Source organism: Clupea harengus, chromosome 4 (assembly GCF_900700415.2).
Source record: "Clupea harengus chromosome 4, Ch_v2.0.2, whole genome shotgun sequence".
Lineage (NCBI taxonomy): Eukaryota > Metazoa > Chordata > Actinopteri > Clupeiformes > Clupeidae > Clupea > Clupea harengus.
The window spans coordinates 14,338,406-14,347,282 of record NC_045155.1 but is presented as its reverse complement, the minus strand read 5'-3'; the positions used below and the strand labels follow the sequence as shown (position 1 = coordinate 14,347,282).

Genomic DNA, 8,877 nt, shown 5'->3' with positions numbered 1-8,877 from the left:
AAAAAAAAGAAGAAAAAAAATGAACATACACACTGACTGCTTCCTCAGGGTCCCTCCCATCCACTTCTCTCCTCTCCTCCCCTCTCTCTCCCTCTCTCTCTCTCTTCCTCTCGCTCTCCCTCTCTCTCTCTCAACTTCTGCACCCTTTGTATGCTAGGAGATTGTGTCCTTCATACCTGAGACTGGACAAGAAGAATGGTCCAAGAAGAAATGAAGCAATCTTTTAGAAGGTGAGATAGATTATTGGACTCACAAATGGGCTCAACCTCTGTGACCTACGGTTCAAGCTGAAGAGATGACTTGAAGAAGACAAAACGTGTTTCATGTTTTGAGGTGCTGTACAGAGAACAGAAAATAAAGCAATGTTGTTAGGTACATTTTAGGTTAATACCTCACCTTAGAAATATAATTACATGTACAGATGCATTCAGAAAAAATCAACACTCTGAAGTCTGCCACAGAGGAGAATGTTTGCAGCTCTGCAGTGCTCCCTGCTGTCTTTTCTCTGTACTACATGGCATGATGTGATGGTCAAAACTTCACCAGTCACCAGTCCCTACTTCATTCCCTGTTTATCCCCAAGGACTCAGCATTTCCCAAAACATTTTGATTTCAGTCCGATTAAGCCAGTTATTCGAATGCATGTAACCACGGTCAGTGTAGTTCTAATTTGGTGCTGTGGTTCTTGGGAAGGGTATAGAACATTCATAAAATGCCTCAGTATTCAGACATGGAAAAATGCTGTCTTAGGTGCCAGGTATCTGTACTCCAACATAAATTAACTTAAATAGTTATGTATTGTTATGTGAACTCATATTGTTATATTTTTTGATTTTGCCATTACTGTAGGCGGTGTTATGGTTATGCGGGGTTTTGGTGTTGGAGCTTGTTCTAAAGAAAAGAAAGAACCCACCACAGCTCAGAAATGGCAACAAATATGTCATAATTTGTGCTTGGTTTAATTATCCCTGTTTCGTCAACGCCCCCATCACGCCACATTCAATACATACGCCAAGGAGGGAGAAGCACATGCCTAAACCTGCAGCCCTGGAAAGAAATTCTTCTCTGTATTGTTTCCCTGTCGATCTGTTATCTTTCTGAGCAAACATGGTTTGAACAGTTCTCCGGTGACATCATTTTCAAAGCAACTGCGGGGCGCTGGTGACGAGAGGAGGAGGGGGGGGGGACCCTGTTCCTATAGCAACTAACTAGTGCTTTCACGCTCCTCTCTCCAAGTCCACGAAGATGGGAGGAGGGTGGGGATGTGTGAGGAGGTGCTGTACAGACTTCATAAGAAGATTCCCTCCATCAGAAGGAAATCTCCGTCACAAACCATTTAGAACGGTAATCAGACGATGACACTTTGTGAATCAGTTTCTTAGATAAACAGAATATTAAGTCAGACTCCCTGTGGAAGAGGAAAAAAGGGGAATGGCAATTATAGTCATGTTGTATTCCCAGAGATCAGCAGACGATGACGGCAATTCATGAATGTTGACAGTTTGATATGCAATATGAAGTAGAAGGTCTTCTGCAGTTCTCCCGTCCAGGGTTTCTTTGGGTTTGGAGCACTGGGAGTTTAATGGCAGAGTGAATGACACGCCACGAAACTGGATGAGCGAGAGCCTTGCTTTGCATGACCCTATCGCATTTCCAGTGAATGCGGTCTTCCAAAAAAAGAAGCACCGCACGGTCTATTTTATATGGAGTTATCTTGCAGTAATTCAATTTGACTTTCAAAATATGCCATTTCACATTTTTGCTTTTGTTCCAGTCAATGTGTGTGTGTGTGTGTGTATGTATGTGTTTGTGTGAGTGTGTGTGTGTGTGTGAGAGAGAGAGAGCGTGAGTGAGATTGTGTGTCAGCTCTTGTGTGAGTGCGGGTCTGGTCTGACTTTTGTGGGTGTGCGCTGGAATTTCATTCTGTGTTTAACGGCCACTAAACATTTTCCACTCGCCTCTCTTGCCCATTCCCACAGATTCTATTTCTGCCCCTCCATCAACACTTCGGCTCCCAAACCATGACGTGATTGTGAACAATTAAGGCCGTGGGCCTCAGAGACAAATATATCAGATGCCACATTAATCTATGTCACACACATGCCGGTGACATTTCACATATTTAGACAGGGTGAGAGCTGAATTTGAAACCGGTTCACAATTACCGGTGGTTATATACCTGGGAACAGACAGCGCATTAGATGACAAAATTGTCACAATAGCTGAAAGATGCCATAATCAAAACTTGAAAGATGAGAGAGGCGGATGACCTTTGTGGTTGCCTTGTCTGCTATTTAATTAGCACTGGGAAGGTGAGCGTGGTTGGCTATATGCAAACTTATGACTGAGTCAGACTGGTTTGAGCCTCGTGTTTCTCACAGCTGGTGATCTATGACAGATACAGGACATTAGACATGGACACGTGGACAAGCGGGAAGCCAGAAGCTGCTGGACGCCCTTTGAGGTGGATCTAGACGCATGTGTATGTGTGTGTGTGTGTATGTGTGTGTGTGTGTGTGTGTGAGTGTGTGTGTGAGTGTGTGTGTGTGTGTGTGTGTGTGTGTGTGTGTGTGTGTGTGTGTGTGTGTTCAAAACACTCCACATCTCATGTCACATAATCCCAGTCAATACTTTTTGACATCCAAACTGTGAAAATGCACATTATTTTTCAAAGAGACAGAGAGAGGGACAGAGAGAGAGAGAGAGAGAGAGAGAGAGAGAGAGAGAGAGCATGAGACGAGTGGAACATGAGTGGTTTGGGGGATTTACTGACATGCCCATGATGAGCAGGCAGGGTGTCACTGCGTGTTTTATAATTAGAGAAGAGGCCAGAGCAAATGTATGTGTATGGCTAGGTGTAATTAAACATCTGGGGCAGCTCCTTGAGATGATCTCTGGCGACACTGGGAAGCAGTCCATGGGAGAACTTGCAGAGAGGCCATTGTGGGTTCTGGTGCCCTGGTTTGGTTCGTGTGGGGTTGTAAGGAGGTGTGCATGGGAGGGTTAAGTGAAAGGGGGGTGAGAGCCAAAAGTTCACGGTGACCTCTGTCTCATCCCCTTTCTCTCCCCCTCCCTCAATCTATCTCTCTCTCGTCCTCTTTCACAGTCCCTCTGTCTCTCTCATTCCCTCTCTCTCCCTCTCCCTCTCTCTCTATCTCATTCCCTCTCTCTCCTTCCTTTTATTTCTCTTCACATCTGCATTTCACTTCCTTCATTTCAAAGCAGGCCTTAACATCCCCCCCTCTTTCACGGTTTACTCCGGCGCTAACCAAAACACCTGACACACATAGCCTGCTTGGAGGCTGCCTGCGTCAGGAAGCCCTTTCATCTCCAATCACATGCATTTTCATCATCCCACGTCAGATAACCTCACAATAATCCCAGGTAATGTATGCCCCCCCCCCCCCCCCCCCCACCCCCACCCCACCCCCACCCCGATGCGGCTCTATGCAGTCAAACAGCGCGGCTCCACCCTGTGTTCCGCCCTTTGTTGCCAGGCCACCAGGAGGGGGAATTCAACAGAGCCAGTCATATGGAAAATAGCAGTCTTAGGTTTCCACAGCTTTCTGCCATTAGGGCAGTTCCACCTCCTACATTGTTGACATGTAAACTCCCCAAAACCCCTAATTATCCACCTCACCGGCAGCAGAACTATGCCGTGTATTATGTGATTCACTTAGGATCAAATTTCCTGTGTGTGTGTGTGTGTGTGTGTGTGTGTGTGTGTGTGTGTGTGTGTGTGTGTGTGTGTGTGTGTGTGTGTGTGTGTGTGTGTGTGTGTGCGTGCGTGTGCAACCCAGGGTTTTGACATCAAAGAGATGACACAGGCTGCGTGAGAGGAGATGGCGAAATTGTGTTTTTCTTCTCACTGCAGGATTACTACTCCACTCCCAGAATACAGGAGCGACTGTGTGTGTGTGTGTGTGTGTGTGTATGTGTGTGTGTGTGTGTGTGTGTGGTGGGGGCGGGGGGTGATATCATCTGTGAGAATATCATCTGCAAGTGCGTCCTTACGTTCTCAACCCTCTCAGAAAATTCAATGTCACGTCTTATTCAATCAGAATTTATCATTCTGCCATGATAAACTACTGCCCATTTCCCAAACCGTCACTATGTGTTCTGAGTCTGTGGGGGATAGGCAGAGATTAAACTGCAGCACAATGATTCAGCACACTCACTCAGGATTCGTAGTCATTCCAGCACTCAGAGTCATTCAAAGGGCCATATCTCTCGGACACGTTAGCTAAGGCCAAATACAAATGATGTTGACTCAATTTGTCTCAGCCGAACAAGCTTTCTCCCAGTGGCCCAGGCCACTAATCCACCTTTAAATCATCACTTGCTCTACACAGCTCCATGCCTCCTATACATGTAAATCTTCAACAGGAGAGCGTAGATAACTACGAGCAAAGTTAATGAAAATAAAAAAGATGTCCCTCTGAAGGGCGGCCTCCCTTCCGTTACAGTCGGCTGAGGAGGGTCTGTAGCTTCCAGAGCTCTTCTCCACTCCGCCTCCACTCTGTTTACATATTTGTGTGACCGTAAATAACATGGCTGTATAGCAATAATATGCTTTTCAGTGGCTGTGTCATTACCCAGGAGAGAGAGGGGGGGGGGGGGCGGCAGAGAAGGAGTGAGAGGGAGAGATAAATTTGATCCTTAAGCAGGCAGAAATCGTGTGAAAAGCACAAGGTTGGTGTCACATGGACTCTGTATGGGGTTTTTTTTAAATATTTATTTAAAACATTATTTGATTCTTGGTGAAGATAACACAGTTGCTCCTGAGTCTGCCAACACCTCAGGCAAGAAACTGAAAGCAATTGACAAGGGACCAAACTGTTGAGAAACAAAACAGATACGAGGGAAATATCTTAGGGTTTGAAAAAGGATATCACTCTGAAATATATTGTTGATGTTGATAACAACCCATAATTAAAAAGAAATTTGTAAAAAAAAAAAATACTACCATTACTCTTTGTAGACGACCACAAGTTTGTAGCTTGTAGAACTTGGATACACGTAAGTTCTTTTCTATAAATATTCTGTCTGAAAGTGCAGTTCATTTAGTTTAAGTGTATTGTAAGTGGAACGATATAAATGTGGGTTTTAGTGCAGGCATGAACAGAAAGCTGAGTCACTATATCGTGTGTGAACACCAAAGCAATTCTTTTTATGACCACCAGAGGCATGCACCCCAGCAGGCTAATACATGTTTGATGGATGCCGCTCAAATCTCTCATCAGCCCACAAGGCTTTTAGGCTATTTCCAAAAATTCAGTCAATGCCCTTGTGATATCGAAATTTGAAACCATTCTAACCACCTAATCCTCAAAGTCTTAATTGTATGTCATTTTGTCAAAAAGCGCTGAAAAAAGTTGAAGCAGCTCATTCCCACAGTCCTGCCTAAATTTTTTTCTGATAAATGAGAAGCTGAATTTGTCTTTTTTGGACTGCAAATTATCGGCAGCAGCCCCCGTGGAGCCGGTTCCCAAGAGTCTCGACATTGTTGAGGATTCTCACACCTTCCCACACATTCTTTACAAAACCAGCGTACGGTGGCGTGCGAAGTCAGCCAATCTTTTACCAGTCGCTGTCTTTTGAGTGAAAACATGCAGCAGTCTGAGCTGAAGAGATACAGGGGTAATACAACAGCAAATACATTTGACCTTTAGTCAAAAACAATCGATAATTGTTTAGATAAGATGGTTGTAAACTGGCTTATTTTCTATATGTAATGATTACTTAGTATTCTCAAAGGTATAGTTGTTGGTATCGGACAAATTATCCTTTAATAACAATTTTATTTAAAATGGTTTCTTAAATTAATCTGATATGCCGAATGTATAAGCAGGTTCCAGAATGCCCTGAGGCCTGTCGATGTGTTTGCATGTATTTACATTTCACATCGTCAGGATCGCAGTGAGCCTTGTGTGAGAGTGGATCCGGTATAAACTGTCACATTTTTTCACTAAGGGGGGACACTTAGTGAGACAGTTTGAGTGTGGGAACATGAAATCCTCGTCAGACTCTTTTGAAAATGCACATTCCCACATTTAGCACAAACACTGCGGTGCTCACACAACCCGACCCGGATGCACCTACCAAACCGGTGCCGAGTGAATTCCACAATAAATACACACAGGCACTCTTTAGAAGGCAAACAACAAAAAAAAAACTTAAAGAATGTTTGCCTCAAACCAGAACTGCCACTGCCAATGTTTTAGATCAATACTGAGATACACGCCACACGCTAAACAAGAGAGCAGCCTGATATGACCCTAATCCTGGTGTGAACCAGCCATCAGCCTCCGTAGATAAGACAGCCGGAGGCAGCAGAGCTGGGGGGAAAAACCCATCAGAGACGCCACCAGGACTGAGACACAGGACCAAGAACAGGAAGACCTCGATTAGACAATGTATTGAGACTGCACTTCCAGGAGTGAACTATAAATAGGGGTGATTATCGTCGGATGTCCTGCACCGACAAGCCTTGGGTGTGTGTGTGTGTGTCTGTGTGTGTGTGTGTGTGTGTGTGTGTGTGTGTGTGTGTGTGTGTGTGTGTGTGTGTGAGATAGAGAGAGAGAGCAAAAAACACAGGGTACTCTGTATGTAGGACAATCCAACCCCCCTTTGTGCCAAACGTAGATTAAATAAACTGGCATCTCCGCAGCAGTATGTCATGGTGAACAATGTCTGAGATGCTGGACCCCAGAGAATATATTTCTGCGAGAGCTCCGGTTCACAGAAGATGCTTTGTGCTGAGTAAACGACATGCGGGGCCCAGTGGGGACTTTTGGTTTACTGTTGGGCTTTCCTCATTTATTTCATATGGTCAATTCTTATTCTATCATCATGTCTACAACTGAGGGCACTCTTTAATATGCGCTTACCACGGCAAAAAATGTGAGGCCTTTTTTAAAGTGTTTCCAAGTCAACCTTAAGCTAACTTTTTAATGGCTCACCCGATTTTCAGATGTCACATTTCATTATGTGGTGCTTTTAAAACACAGCGCCACAAAGTATGTGTCGTGAACCAATATGTGTGTGGGGGAAAATAACTCATCTGACGAAAAAAGAAGAGTGATGGCTTGAGCAATAAAGGCAACCCTGTAGAATTTAGCACACACGTGTGTGAGGTGGGGTGACTTCCAGTTTGCTCCAGGCCCACCTGTGCTGCATACACAGGGCCTATTGTCACTTCATGCAAGTCTGAGGATGTGTGTGTGTAGGGGGGGGGCGACTTCATGGCACGGGCAGCATCAATCACGCTGTCTCGACCAGACCAGCGTCTGCCAGTTCTCTATTTCTCACATCCTTGATTATCTCGCTCTCTCTGCCTCTCTCTGCCTCTCTCTCTCTCTCTCTCGCTCTCTCTCTCTCTCTCTCTCTCTCTCTCTCTCTCTCTTCCTCTCTCTCTCTCTGCCTCTCTCTCTCTTTCCTTCTCTGTCGTCCAGACACGCCAGTGCAGAGCTGGACATAGTGCCTGCAGCTCCCTGGGCTTGTTCAGGACCGTGCGGAAAGAAAATAAAAATAGGGGAAATTACGCTAATCCGAAATGGGGCTGAAACAATTTCCCCCCCAGTGGTTCCAGCATGGCCACTGATGGGGACCACCTCAGCTGCTGCCCATACAGGGATGCAGAGCAGACCCCTGGGGGCCCCAGGGCCAGGCAAACCCTCATTCACTCTGCTCCCTAATTGGTTTAATTACTGTAATTATCTGCTGGGGTTCACGTTGCGCAGGGAGGAACGATTAATGGCCCCAGAAACACATGTAGACAGGAGGAAATGAAGGGGTGGTTGGGTGAGGTTGGGGGGGGGGGCAGGGGAGAAGAATGCCTTCACAGAGAGAAGTGATGAAGTTTGAAAAGACTGTCACGGTCGATGTGGCCGAGAACGTCAGAGCGCTGGAAAAAAGGTCAAAATAATGAAGGGAAGAGGAAAAAAGAGGAGGAGGTGGGGGTAAAAAAAAAAAAAAGGCATGATTGCACGTTTTGATCAGACCAAAGAAAACAAGCTGGGCACGGTGGAGTGGACTGTTCTCCGCCTCTCAGGGTTGGCTTGCGGGAATACCCTCGCCTGTTGTATGAAGGTTTACTTGCACAGAGAATGCGGGCCCTGGAATTCTTGCTGGCAAAGATCACCTCTAGCAGCTTTGTCCGACTGTATGTTTAAAAAATGGGAATAGGGAAACTTTGTGCTTCCTCCTTCCTCCAAAAAAACCCGAACCTGCCAAGTCTGTTGATTTGAACCTAGACATAATTGTACATGGGTAAAAAAAAAATCTGATAAGATAGGGAAAGTCAACAGGAGAGTTGTCAAGGGCACTTCATGCAGAAGGTGCCAGCCAGAACAACCAAAACGTGTGGAAGGGACTGATAAAATGTTAAAAAGCTCGTCTCTATGGAAACATACCACCAGTGAGTAAAACACCCATCAAGAAACCCAACAATTAAGAGGAATAAGGGGTATGTTTCATAAAGTAGACCTCCATGATTCCTCCTACTTTAAAGGTCTCTCTTTGTGTCAACATCCAGTCAGGGCAAGTATGACTTTCCTGTTCGACTGCACATGATGCCAGAGAAAGCAATCATACCAAACTTTGTTTAATTTCACTTTTAACCTTCTTTTTTTTTCAAACAAGGAAACCAAATATTCACCCTGTCATAATGTATACATTCCCCCTCCCCCCCTTAACAATAAACTGAACTGTGTATGTTTTGTCGTTTTTCTGCACCGAAAATAACTGGCCTGACACTGTTTACTCAGTCGACACAAAGGTTTAACAACAGCTCAACCCCCTAAATGTTCCCACAACTTTCCTCAGCTTCTGCCCTCGTAATCACTCAACGAGGCGGACCGAGGGGAAAAAAGTGCA

The 8,877-nt window shown here is 45.2% G+C and overlaps 1 protein-coding gene across 1 annotated transcript in view; it reads right to left on the bottom strand.

Annotated features, from left to right (window-relative positions):
* fam131c (family with sequence similarity 131 member C) overlaps window positions 1-310 on the bottom strand; it is a 7,529-nt gene extending 7,219 nt beyond the window's left edge. The window contains exon 1 of the mRNA XM_012826044.3: window positions 1-310. This exon is cut by the window's left edge and continues 387 nt beyond it. The gene's annotated coding sequence lies outside the window, so the exon portion shown is untranslated.
* Between the last annotated feature and the right edge of the window lie 8,567 nt (window positions 311-8,877).